At 54.9% G+C, this 12,962-nt stretch overlaps 1 long non-coding RNA gene across 7 annotated transcripts in view; it reads right to left on the minus strand.

The window, feature by feature from the left end:
* Positions 1-12,962, minus strand: part of LOC111090473 — a 251,626-nt gene that overhangs the window by 217,718 nt on the left and 20,946 nt on the right. For 2 of the 7 annotated variants that reach the window (XR_005372012.1, XR_005372027.1), the window contains exon 2: positions 1,575-1,664. The exons of 4 other annotated variants lie outside the window; for them this stretch is intronic. This is a non-coding gene — a long non-coding RNA (uncharacterized LOC111090473). Of the gene's footprint in view, positions 1-1,574; positions 1,665-3,152; positions 3,268-12,962 lie in introns of those variants that run through there. One more of the 7 variants, XR_005372017.1, reaches the window with a different exon arrangement.

Consider the following 12,962-nt stretch of genomic DNA (forward strand, 5'->3'; position numbering starts at 1 on the left):
ATTTATTTTGGCTTGGGCACATTCAAATAAAAAAGAAAAAAATCCCTTATACCCCACACGCGCGTGCACACACGCACATACACCGGCTTTCGGTTCACAATGAATGTGTGGGTCTTTTCTGTGTCTCTGTGGCTGGGTCGCTGGGCCTGGGGGAAGGCCCGGGGGACAGAGGTGGGGCGGTCCCCGCGCTCCGCACACCAAGGGACGGGTCCCCTGCACCCTGCCAGCCCCGTGGCTGGTGAATCACGAAGCCCGTGTCCTTCCCCAGTTACTGTAGCTCACGGAGCTGACTGAAAAACCAGTAGCAGCTGCAGGAAATGGGTAAGAGCACTGACCACAGATAAACTGTAGGACGGCACGGAGCAGTGGCGGAGAGACTCCGGGACAGGAAGTGGCGCGGGCAGGCCGCAGCCCCACGCCCGCTGGTGGGCCACTCCCGCCGGCTGCACCCCCCGATTGTGCCCCGGGGCCCACCGCCCGCGTGGCCAGCACGTGCACAGCGTGGCCAGGGCCCCCAGCCACCCCTTCCTGGGGGTCAGAGGGAGAAGGAGGCCCCAAGGAAGCCCCTGGCTCGGGAGGTCCAGGGCCTCCTGTTGCCGGTGGGGGCGGTGGCTCTGGTCATCAGGCCCCGGGCCGTGCACTGCAGGTCATGCTCTTGCACCTCCTGGACCAGGGTCCCTGCAGGCAGAACAGCCACCTCTCAGGAGGAGGGGGCCAGGCACACGGAAAATGCAAGAATGCAAGGCGGGAAGTGCTGCATCTGTAAGTTACAGACCCGTGTTTTCCAATACCCGCCCCCCGGCTCGTCAGCCAGGTCGAAGGACAGACCCTCTGAGGTTCACGGTGACAGTGGGCATCACAGCCAGGCACCGTGCCACGTCCTGCCCCACCCCGCCCCACCAAATGCCCACAGCCCCGCCGGACACTAGGTCAGGTTGGCCCCCACCGTACAGATGAGCAAACTGAGGCTCTGGGGATGAAGTACGCCTTGCCCCGGGTCGCAGGCCTTATAAAGGGGCAGCGCCCGGATTCACGACCGACTGGACTGCATTTAAATATCCTCCGAGCACAGGGAGCCGCGAGGTGTGGACGCGAAGGACAGAGCAGATGAGCAAAGCCTCTGGCTGAGGGCCTGCGGTCCGCGGTGACGCCGTTGGCCCAAGCAGCCCAGTGAGATGGGGCCCAACATTTCTGCACCCCAAAACAGACACAGGGGTGCTTCCAGGGGACCTCCAGGGCAGGGCGGTGAGCCAGGCCCCGCCAGGCCCTCACTTCCCTGTGCCGGGCTTCCTGACGAGCTGTGGTGGGAGCTCCAGGGTCCCCACTGGAACTTGGGAACCGAGGGTGGCCTGGGGGGAGGGGTTCCGCCAAGAGGGGCTGACCTGAGCCCTCCTGGGGCCCTCCTCAGGCTCTCCCTGCAGGCAGCGGCACCCGGGGGAGCGGGCGGGGGCCCCGCGAGCCTCCGAGAGGCGGCCAGGTGCACCTGCCCCTCTGGCAGGAGCGGCCCCCTCTGCTGGCACCCGGGCCATCGCTCGGGGTAGCAAGACAGGAGTTCAGCTGGGCGACTGACTCACCCTTGTTCCTGGAACTGTCTGAAGGCGGGAGAGGATGCTGTGGGTAGGTTCTAACTGTATCATCTGGGCTGGGGCCGGTAGCAGATGGTCCTTACAAAAAAAAAAAAAAAAAATACTTCCATGTGGGCCTAAAATAGCACAGCACTCACCATCAGCTGAATGGGGAAATGTACGGGCCGGTCCGTCACGTGGGGGCGGCCGCGGCGGGCGGCAGGTTGGCCACGGGCACGGCGCAGGCTGCAGGGCAGAAAGGGGAAGCCCACCGACCGCCCGGCCTCGTGGGGGGCAGCTGGCGACGCAGCCCCGCTCAAGCCCCACGACCACCCCGGGCCCCCTCGAGCCTCTCACACGCACCCGCGACTGACACAGCGACAGCAGCACGCAGAAGCCAGGCCATGGGACCGCCGAGTCCGGGTCCCCCTGGGCCCTGGGCAGCTCCCCTTCCCTCGCCTCAGTTTACTTATCTATAAAATGGAGTGAACAGAGCAACATCCTACGGGGCCGGGCCGGGCAGGTGGAGGGTCTCTTACGACCCCCTCTGGGCCCATGCTCGGGGGAGGGGACGACAGGAAAGGGGCCACAGGCTGGGTGGCAGACAGCGCTCAGAAGGGTGGCAGGTGGCCCCTCCTGCCCGTGCCCCCAGAGCTCCGCGACCCCGGGGCCTGAGACAGGGTCTCGGGCGGTGAAGACCCCCAGGTGCGGAGCAGATGGGCCGCTCCGAGGGGCCCCGCGCCGCTGCCCAGCACAGAGGTCTCCCTGAGATGGAGGCGTCCCCGGGGTCCCCTGGAGACGAGCCGGGCGCCGGGCTGCTGGGTGTTTAACAAGTGGCTCCGTCGGAGATTGATTTAAAAAATCGCCGATTTGTGCCCACTTGGGGGATGCAGAGGCCCCCAGCACGGCCAGGTGCTCCGCCGTCCAGCACCCACCCGCCCGCTGCCCCCGAGAGGCCGGCGGGGCAGCGGGAGGCTCGAGGGCACACGGGTCGGGGAGATGTGTGGACGCCGGGGTTGGCCTGTGGGTAGCTGCCCGGTGTGGCCGCGCGTACAGGCGCCGGGGCTCCCGCGTGCGGGGTCAGCCGTGGCACCGCCGGGCAAGAGGGCCGTGGGGTCGTGGCACTCGTGTCTCCGGGAGGGCCGGGGATGTGGCTGCGGTGACACCCGTGGGGGCGGCTCTGGGCTGCAAAGGCCTGCTCGCCCCCCACCAGCCCGAACCGGGGCGCCGCAGCCCCCCTGCTCCCGCCCGCGCTACCCTCCAGCACTTCTTCAAAGGGCTGTCAGGCCGCCTCCGCTTCCTGTCCTCCCGCCTGCGGGGCCACCCGGGCGGCCACCACGTCAGCCCTGGCCGACGTCACCAGGGGCCCCGCTCTCCACGTCCAGGCCGCGTTTCTCAATCCCCCTCTTACTCAACCCTCCCGCCAAGGGGCCCGGCTCCCTGTCCCTGCCTCCCTGGCCCCATCTCCCTGTCCCCATCTCCCTGTCCCCGTCTCCCTGGCCCCGTCCCCCTGGCCCCGTCCCCCTGGCCCTGTCTCCCTGGCCCCGTCTCCCTGGCCGCGTCCTCTATCTGTCCCAGGCCACCCACCTCCGGGTGCCGGAGCCTTCACTGGGGTGGCGGCCCCCCTGCCCCTCTGTGAGCGCAGCGCCTCTCCCGCCGCCCAGCCCGGTGTCCCCGGCCGCCGCAGCACCACGGGGCCCCCTCCTCCAGCGCGGAGCCCCGAGCCTCCCGGCCACCACTTCCTGAGAGGCCGCCGCCCCGTCTCTGCCGCACCCGGCCTCCCGGCATCGGCCGAGCCGTCCACGCGTCTGCCCTCCCGCCCCGGCGCCCCGCACTCCGTGCAGCCTCCCCCTCCTGTCCTCGCGCCGCCCAGGTCACCCGACACGGAGCAGCGGGGACACGGACCGCATCCCCTCGAGGGCTGGCATGCGCGCTAGCCTCAGCCCACCCCCCTGCATCCCCCCAACCCCTCTCTCTCCCTGCATCTCCCCCAACCCTCTTCTCTCTCCTCCTACCCTCTCTCTCTGCATCCCCCAACTCTCTTCTCTCTCCCCCTACCCCCTTCTCTCTCCATCTCCCCCCAACCCCCTTCTCTTTCTCCCTCTCCCCCTCTCTACCCCCCCTCTTTCCCGCCCTCTACCCCTCACCTCTCTCCTTCCTTCTCCCCCCCACCCCCAGAGCAGTCTTCCTCTCCTCTGCCCCCAGCACCCACCCCTCCAACCCAATGCCCCACTCTTGCTTCTGATGTCAGCCTAATCACGGCTTTCTCTCGGGAAGACATTCTTTCCCTCCTGCACCTCTGCCCCCCACTCCCCAGGAGGTGTCTCGTATTACCCGCCTCTGACCTTCCGTACCATTTTCTTCGTAGCTGTTAATAAGTCTGGAATCATTGACTTACGTGTGTGGTTAATTAATGTTTATCTCCCCACCCCTGGGGGCTGGTAACTGCCCCTTGGGAGTGGCCCATCAGGAATGGCACTGCCTTCCCCGGGGCATTGTCTCCATTGTCTCTGAGCTACGGGAGGCCCAGCCCACCTGCCACCTGGGCACTCCCAGCCAGGGTGACCATGCAGAAGCCCCAGGACGTTTCCACCACCTGAGGCAGGACCCCCATCCTCCTGCCCCAGACGGTGGGAGCCCCTAGGTTTACCCTGCCCCCACGGGTGGCCCAGTGCACCGGGCGTGTTCCGAAAACACACGTGGATGAGCGAATGGCGCCCCTGCCTGTGGGTGTCTGAACAAGCCCCACTGCCTCCAAGGCAGGTGCTAACGAGGGCCTTGCAAGGGGGGCTCAGGAGGCCACCTCCCTGCAGACGGTCCCTTCGTGGAGCCTGCCCAGAGCTCAGCAGGCAGGACCATAGACAGACCCCCTTCGTCGTCTCCCCGTCTACAGTGCTCAGGGCCCAGGTGACAAGGTCCATCCTCGCTTGGCCGTGTGCCCAGGAGCAGCAGCCGGTACCTTCTCTCTGCTGGTCAGGATCTCCTCCTTCTCCCTCCCCGGGCCTCCTTCCCCATCATCCAAATCCCTGTCCCTTCAACCAGGTTTGGTGAACTTTCACTGAGTCAGCAGAATTCCCATTGGGCTCCAGGTTTTCCGTCCCTGCAACAGACAGCTGTCAAAAAGTCCCCTTGGGTCACAGGGGCCACCCCAGCAGGGACTGCCATGTCCCCCCTTTGCTGCCCTCTGCCATCGTGTATGTGTGTATGGCCAAGCTACTGTCCTACATGTGCTCACCCCGTCAGTGTAACGATCGCTTCTGGGCACCTGGGTGGCACAGTCTGTGAAACATCCCACTCAGGTTATGGTCTCAGGGTCATGGGTTCGAGCCCCATGTCAAGGGCCACTCAGCAGGGAGTCTGCTTGTCCCTCCTTGTCTGCCCCTCCCCCTGCTCATACATGCTCTCTCTCTCTCTAAAACAAATAAATAAAATCTTTACAAAAAAGGATTGTTTCACACCTGAACAGGTGCTTGGCCCTTGTCACACAGTAACCAATAATTCCACATGTCCCTGGCCACAAGGAGGTCACTTCTAAGCCTCTTTCCCTCCTCATCCACCTGCTTTCTTGAATCCCTAATCCCTTTTTCTGTGTCAAGCACTCTGCACAGTTCTGGAGACACTTCAGAGTTGGGAAGAGTTTCTATAGCTGAGAACAAGTCAGAGGGCAGAGGGTTTCAAATGGAAAGTGAGGGTGTAAAGTACAGACAAGACGCCACAGAAGCTGCAAGCGGGAGAGGTTAGCATGGGTAGAGCAGTGTACCAGAAGTTGTAGGAGAGATCGCATCAGGCCCACCCTCAAGGGACAGACAATAACAACAACGGCAGCTAATGCTCACTGAGCCCTGACAATGTCGCAATCAGTGTATAGGAGCTGCCTTGGCCAATCCTCACAATCACGCCGGCACAGGTGTTATCCTTGCTCGCATTTTACAGATGAAGAAACTGAAACACACAGAAGTAATTAGCTTAAGGTTGGGCAGCTTGTAGATGGCAGAGCCAGGACATGAACCCACGCGGTCCGACGCCAAAAGTGCTCTCCGACATTGCCAAGGGATTCGGGCGTATGAGCTACCTATGGCTGTGTAACAAATATCCCCACACTTAGCAGCCTGACACAACATCCGTTTGTCATCTGGCAGTTCCTGTAGGTCAGGAATCAGGCGCTGGCTTAGCTGCTGGCCTCTCTTGAGCTGCAGATAAGATGACAGCCATCCTGGGGGACCTGGTGGCTCGGTTGGCTAAGTGTCCCACTCTTGGTTTCCACTCAGGTTGTGATCTTGAGGTCATGAGATGGAGCCCCGTGCTGGCCTCCTCCATGCTAAGCATGGAGTCTGCTTCAGACTCTCTCTCTCCCTCTGCCTCTCCCACTCCTGCTCTCTTTCTCAAATAAATAAATAAATCTTAAAAAAAAAAAAAAAAGATGAGAGCGTGCATCACCTCAGGAGGAGACTAGGGAAACACTGAGTTCCCAGCGCACTCTCGTGGCTTCTGGCAGGCCTCAGGTCTCCGCTGGCTGTGGCTGGAGACCTCACATCCTCGCCTCGTGGGCCTCCCCACGGGGCAGCTCACACCGTAGCAGCCACTCCGCTCAGAGCGAGGCAGCGGAAGAGAGGGACAACAGGACAGAGGTCACAGCCGACTGGTGCTCCAGTCACGGAAGTTGCATCTCATCACTGTTGCTGGTGTTTGCTGTCTACTCACGAGAGGCAAGTCGTCAGGGTCCGGGCCATGCCCCAGGGAAGCACACGGCAGGGTATGCCCACCCGAAGTGGGGTTGGGGGCACGCCCAGGCTGCCCACCTCTTCGGGCTAGTAGACGACACGGGCATCCACCAGCAGCGTCAGGTGTGAGCTCATTATCTGTCCTTTGGTTCCCTGAAATCCTAACCGTGTGTTCTTAAGAAGAATAGCCTCGGAGTGAGCTAAAACTTGATTCCCAGCCTGAGAGAGTTCTTCCTCCTGTTCTTCCCAGAAACTAAGTGCCAAAGAAGACGAGCACTTCTTAAAGATCAGCGGCGCGCTCGGCTATGTAAGGAAACACAAGTGTATTTCGCTGGCGTTGGGCTAAAAACTTGGCAGCAGCTTCCACTCCCACCCCCTCGCCATACGACTTCAGCTGGTCCCCCTAGAGCGCTTCTTTCTTCATCTTTCCCTGAAGAGACACCCCAGTGGTTCCAGGGCTACAGTTTCTCCTCCAGTCATTTCCGAGCATTGCCATCAGTGTCACCTTCTGAGAGCCCCTACGCACACAGGCGCCGTCACCCCTCAAAGACCACCTGTGGCTCCAAACTCAAGTCCGGAGTTCAAGACCTTCTATTGTGCAGCCCAAACCTGCACCCCACACAACCCGGGTGCTCCGGGTAAGCTGGTCCACATGCTTTGAATCTCCTGCTTCCGTGCCTCTGATCGCCCCACTTGCTAACCCTTGCATGATTTTCCTGCTCCTCTTCACCTACCCAAAATCCTGACCTTCAAGGTCAAGTTCAAGCCCCATCTTCTCAAAGAACCTGTCTGAGACCACCCCAGCCATCCGAGGCTGGACTTGGCACAAGGCAGTGTGTGTTCAACAGCCTCAGCTAAATAAAAATACTCGTTGAGGCAAGCAAACTACTCCAGGAAACTTGTCTGAGCTTTCCTCCCCAAACCTCCAGCCCTGTCCTCATCATCACGACTTGCTTACTCCCTCTGGGTCATCTGAGCAATGGTTCCCAGCATCCTTCTGTATGAACATTGGCTACTACCCAACCCGGTGCCTGAGGAGATGGCTTTCCCTGGGCCCCGCACATCTCCCGCTGCCCAGACGTTCCCGGTGACACCGAGGGCTTTCACGCAAGGCTGTGTCTGATGCATCTCTAAATCCAGAGCAGGGCGGAGACAAGGTCAATATTGTCAGGAATGAGGAAGAAGGTAGATCCGTTCATCAATTGGACTCCCCCAGGAAAAAAAACACTGGAGGTGCTTTACTCTAGTTCTTTAATGCTCAGAAATACAAAGATAACCTTCCACTTAGAAATCTAAGAACATAAACTCAGTCCCCTCCTGGCAGAGAGGAAAGCATGACCTCCAAAGCATGTTAGAGGTCAATAGCGCAGAGCCACTAAAGCTGTGTGCCTGAGGCCCCACTCCCAACAGTCCAGGGTGAGACGGGCAGGCAGCAAAAGCAGACAGGACAGGCCGATGGGAAATAGGCCTGCAGTGCGCGTTGTGCGCCTCAGGAGCACCCACACTCCCCGAGTCGGCGTGGTCCCCCGAGTCCTCCTGGTAACGCCTCCCTCTCCCCGGCCATGGTACATGACACCCACATTACTCACTGCACATTCACTCTTGAACTTTATATTCTGCTGTTCTCTTTTCGCACATTGTTCAGAAATAAATGCTGGTGCCCACATTACATTTGGCTTTTAAATAGCCTGCCGCAGAGGAGACTTGCCCAGTGCTCTCCGAACCACACCGGACGGGGCCCAGGCCATTTGCACGGAAGGCAGAAGTTAGAGTCGGTGTGAGCTCACAGGTAATGGCATGTGGAGGCCTGCCCTCGCTCCCGGCACCGCCATCGCCAACCAGGAGCCTTGACGGCATCTCTTAGCTGTTCTCAACTAAGGCTCACTTTTCTAAGAAACACCTTATGTCAGACTTTTTTGGTCTCGGACCACTGCATACATCTCAAAATTAGTGAGCATCCCTAAGAGCTGGCGTTCATGTGAGTTGTATTTGAAGATATTTACTGCACTAGAAATTAAAACTGAGAAAATTTCTGAATATTTTTCAATTTCTTTCAAAAAAACACAATACAGATTCACTACATATTGGCATGAATTTCACATTTTAAGAAAAATAACTGTATTTTCCAAAGCAAAAATCACAGTGAACAGAATGGCAACCGTTTATACTTTTTCCGGGCTCCCAAAATGTCTGAATTAGTGGAAGACAGCTGGATCCTCACATCTGCTCCTGCTTTCAATCTGTGCACTTTGTTGTTTTACTTGAAGGATGTGAAGAAAATTCAGCCTCAAATATGTAGTTGGAGAACAACTTTGTAATAGGCTTCTCAGATCATTGCGGCTATTCCTCTTTGATACTACACCAAAACTCAACGAGTGGCACTTTCTTAAAGGTTAGTTGCAACATAGAGAGTCTGAAACCATATCAATTAATTTTACAAACACTGTTGTATTAAAACCCACTATCATGCAGTTTGAGTATTGTTTTTTGCCTGTTCGTGAATTCGCAACATCATGCATTGGTCATTTGGAAAATACTGATTCACTGAGCTGCGCAGATCCAATGATATGTTGACACATCTCATTAGACAACATCCAGAAATCACAACATTACCTTAACCACTAACCTCATCAGAAAAGTCTGAATCAGGAAGCTATCAGTCTCACAAGTTTTCTAAAATTCTAATTTTCACTGGGAAGTTTCGATTTTACAATTGGCAACAAATATTGTCGATTATTTTTCTTGCAGAAACAGGCTCACTTCACTTATTCTCAAGAAAATGTCTGTGAAACTCCCAGGTCTGAATAACCTAGTTTGTCTGTCAGTTGTCCCATAAACACCAGGCTGCAGGGAAAGCCTGGGCAAAAAACCCAGCGCCTTGCCAGTGACCAATGACATCTGGCCACACGAACAGAACTCAATTCACACCACTGGAGCAATTGCACTTAGGAAAAAAAAAAAGACTTCTTACAGTGTTCGTAAACATTTCTGTTAATGTATCCAAGAGAATCAATTATGATCTTAAAAGAAATGTTACAATTTTTCGGGGAATCAAAATCAGTGAAACCATTTTGATCATTTAATTCTCCTTCATTTAATATTTTTAAAATCATTTAAAATTTTAAAAAAATTTTAGTCAATATGATGCTTCCTTTCACCCTTGTTTTTTCTTTCCTGTCTGAGGTGTTGGAGAACGACGGTGAGGCGGGTACATGTGTCCAGGGGCCTTGGTGCCAGGTTGCTGGCATTGGAATCCCAGCTCTCTCGCTGTCTAGCCATGTGAGTAGAACAAGTTTCCAATTGCTCTGTGCCTCAGTTTCTTCATCTGTGCAATGGAGTAATAATAAAACACCTGCTTGGTGGTGTTGCTGTGAGGATCAAGCGAGCTCTTGACAATGATGTTTCACTAGAGGCATGTTGTCACCTCTGCAGACAGGCTGTATCCCAGGTGCTTTGTGGGAAAGCCTCCAGAACTGGCTGCTTTCCCACCCCCCAGACAGCACATGCCCTCTGTCTCTGGTGCCAGCATGTCCAGGAATCTAGAACAGTTCAACCACAGGCAGCCCCCCTCGTTCTCTCCTCCTCCTATCGGTGAGGGGTGACATGAATGAGGAGAGAGAGAGGCCCAGCAACAGGCCCTGATACCTGAGCCCTTCTGGAGGCCTGAGGGGAGCAGGGAGAAGATGGTGGTAGTGGGGGTGCCCAGTACCTTGTGATCCAGGTGATCTGCCATCATCACCTTCCAACAAGGGCATGTGTGACAGGTCTGGTGACCTGGGGAGTGCCCCCCAGGTCTGGTCCAGCAGCTGAGCGTGAAGCTGTGTGGAAGCTCCCACCACAATGAGCACAGCCTCCATGCCCAGAAGGCAGCACACCAGCCCACCCTGCCCTGGGAGGGCCTCCTCCCAGAGGAGCCGTAAGGGATGTGACCCCTTGGCTGGGGACCCACCACAGAGCAGGGGCAGACTCCATCCCACGAGGCACAGAGCTTGGGAACAGGCCTCAAGAGAAAGGGGCAGAGGATAGAGGATAGGCTGCTGGCCACCTTAACCTGACACTCCCTAGAGGAGTGGAGTCAGCACAGGTGACTCAAACAGGAAGTACCTACAAAACCAGTAATAACACTTAGAACCAAAATGGACAGCATGCTCGTGAACGTGGATCTGGGCAGGTAGGCAGAGCCAAGCAGCTCCTCACAGCGCTCCCATTCTGTCCAGGAGGCCCTCCGGGTGTGCTCCTGCCTGAGTCCTGTCCTACCCAACGTTTCTCTCACAAGGAACTTTGGTGACCCTCAAGCTCCAGTAACCTTAGGCCCAGTCTGAGATTCCTTCACTAGAGGTGTTTGTCAGCATTGCCTACCACTATTTTCCTGTGAAATGGGAGAAAAAAGTACAAGTCATATATCTGATAAGGGGCTAATAGCTGAAATAAAGAACTCATGCATCTCAATAGCAAAAAACAGAAAAAGAAAACAAAAGGAAAAGAAAAAATCCAATTAAAAATGGGCAGGAGAAAATAAATAAATAAATAAATAAATAAATAAATAAATAAATAAATGGGCAGGAGTTCTGAATAGACGTTTTTCCAAAGAAGACCTACAGGTGGCCAACAGGTACGCAGAATGATGTTCTACATCACTCACCATCAGGGAAAATGCAAATCAAAACCACCATAAGGCGGGCATCCGGGTGGCTCAGCGGTTGAGCATCTGCCTTTGGCTCAGGTCATGATCCTGGGGTCCTGGGGTCAAGCCCCACATCGAACTCTCTGCAGGGAGCCTGCTTCTCCCTCTGCCTGTGTCTCTGCCTCTCTCTGTATCTCTCATGACTAAATAAATAAAATCTTTAAAAAAAAGAAAAAGAAAAAAAAACACAAGGCATCACCTCACAGCTATTCAAGGGACTATTATGAAAAAGACTAGAAGTAACAAGCGTTGGCAAGGATACGGTGAAAAGGGCACCCTGTTGGTGAGAATATAGATATATGTATGGGCTATATGGAAACTGGTATGGAAGTCCCTCAAAAAAATTAAAAACAGAACTGCCGCATGATCCAGCAATTCCATTTCTGAATATTTATCCAAAGAAAATGAAAAAACTAACTTGAAAAGATGCACCCCCCTGTTCTTTGCCACATTGTTTACAATTGCCAAGACAGGGAAACCAACCCAAGTGTCCACTGATGGATGAATGGATAAAGAAACTGTGGTATGTCCACGTAGTGGGTTATTACTCAGTCATAAAAAAGAACGAAATCTCATCGTTTGCCACATGAATGGACCTCAAGCGCAATATGCTAAGTGAAACAAGTCAGACATAGAAAGATAAATGATCTCCCCTACACGTGGAATTTTAGAAAAAAATTAATTAAAATAAACCCTGCGCTCACAGACAACGAAGCAGAGAACAGATTAGCAGTTGCCAGGGGTGTGGGGTATAGAGTAGGAGAAATGGGTGAACTGTTTTTGGTATTTCATTTGCTCGTTTAAAATAAATTGAGAGAGAGAGCCTTCTCCTCAAGAATCTGACATTATAGCTGGAAGAGGTAGGTAATGAACAATAAACAGAATAGTAAGTAATTATATAACATGTTCAAAAGTGCCACCGAAATCTAGAAACGTAGCTACAGAGATTAAGAGTTGGCAGTTTCAAATGTGGGTAGCCTTTCCTGAGAAAATGACATTTAAACAAAGATGAGAAGGAGGTGAGGTAGTTGTCTGTGTGAATATCTGGGGGAAGAACCTTCCAGATGGAGGGATGGCCTGTGCCAAAGCCCTACGCGGACGCTCATCTGACCAGAAGAAGAGCAGAGAGGGCAGTGGACCTGGAACTGAGTTAGCGATGGAGCGAGGACAGGGAATGACACGGTGCCCAGGCCGTGGGGACCTTCCAGGACATTATAAGGGCTTCACCTTCTGTGCACTGGTGAGTGAGATGGGCGGGCAGGTGCTTTGGAAGGTCTCAAGGACAGGAGCTATGACAGGATGATCTGAAGGCCATCACTGAAATAGCCGAGACCAGAGACAGAAGACCAGTGAAGACGCTACTGCAGTCACCCAGCCAGCCCAAGGAACCTGGTGGCACTGGCCAGGTGGTAATGGCCAGAATCCGTACATGTTTTCAACACCGGTTCAAAGGGATTTTCTGGCTTTCTCCATTCGAGGAAAAGGCATTCATTCTGGGGTTAGTCCAAGTCAAAGAAAAAAAAAAGTTAGTCACTAACAATCATATATATTCATATTAAAACTGTATCCAGGAGACACCCGGGTAGCTCAGTGGTTGGGTGTCTGCCTTCGGCTCAAGGCGTGACCCCGGGGTCCTGGGATCGAGTCCCGCATCGGGCTCCCTGGACGGAGCCTGCTTCTCCCTCTCTCTAGGTCTCTGCCTCTCTCTCTGTGTCTCTCATGAATAAATACATTAAATCTTTTTAAAAAAAAAAAAACCAATATCCCAAAAAAAATCCCAATAATATCATTTATTACCCATCGTGTTGACAAAAAGAGACACTGAGAAGGCTACAGAGAAAGAAGTACTATTATGCCATCAGACGGGTGTAAATCGGGGTCATCTTTCTGGAGAGGGATTCACTGAATCTACCAACACGTTCAATCCCACACCTTTTCACCCAGCACACCGTTTCCAGCCGCCTACCCCACGGAAACATTCCCATATGTCCA

The sequence above is a fragment of the Canis lupus genome, chromosome 17, assembly GCF_011100685.1.
Source record: "Canis lupus familiaris isolate Mischka breed German Shepherd chromosome 17, alternate assembly UU_Cfam_GSD_1.0, whole genome shotgun sequence".
In the NCBI taxonomy this organism is placed as follows: Eukaryota; Metazoa; Chordata; class Mammalia; order Carnivora; family Canidae; genus Canis; species Canis lupus.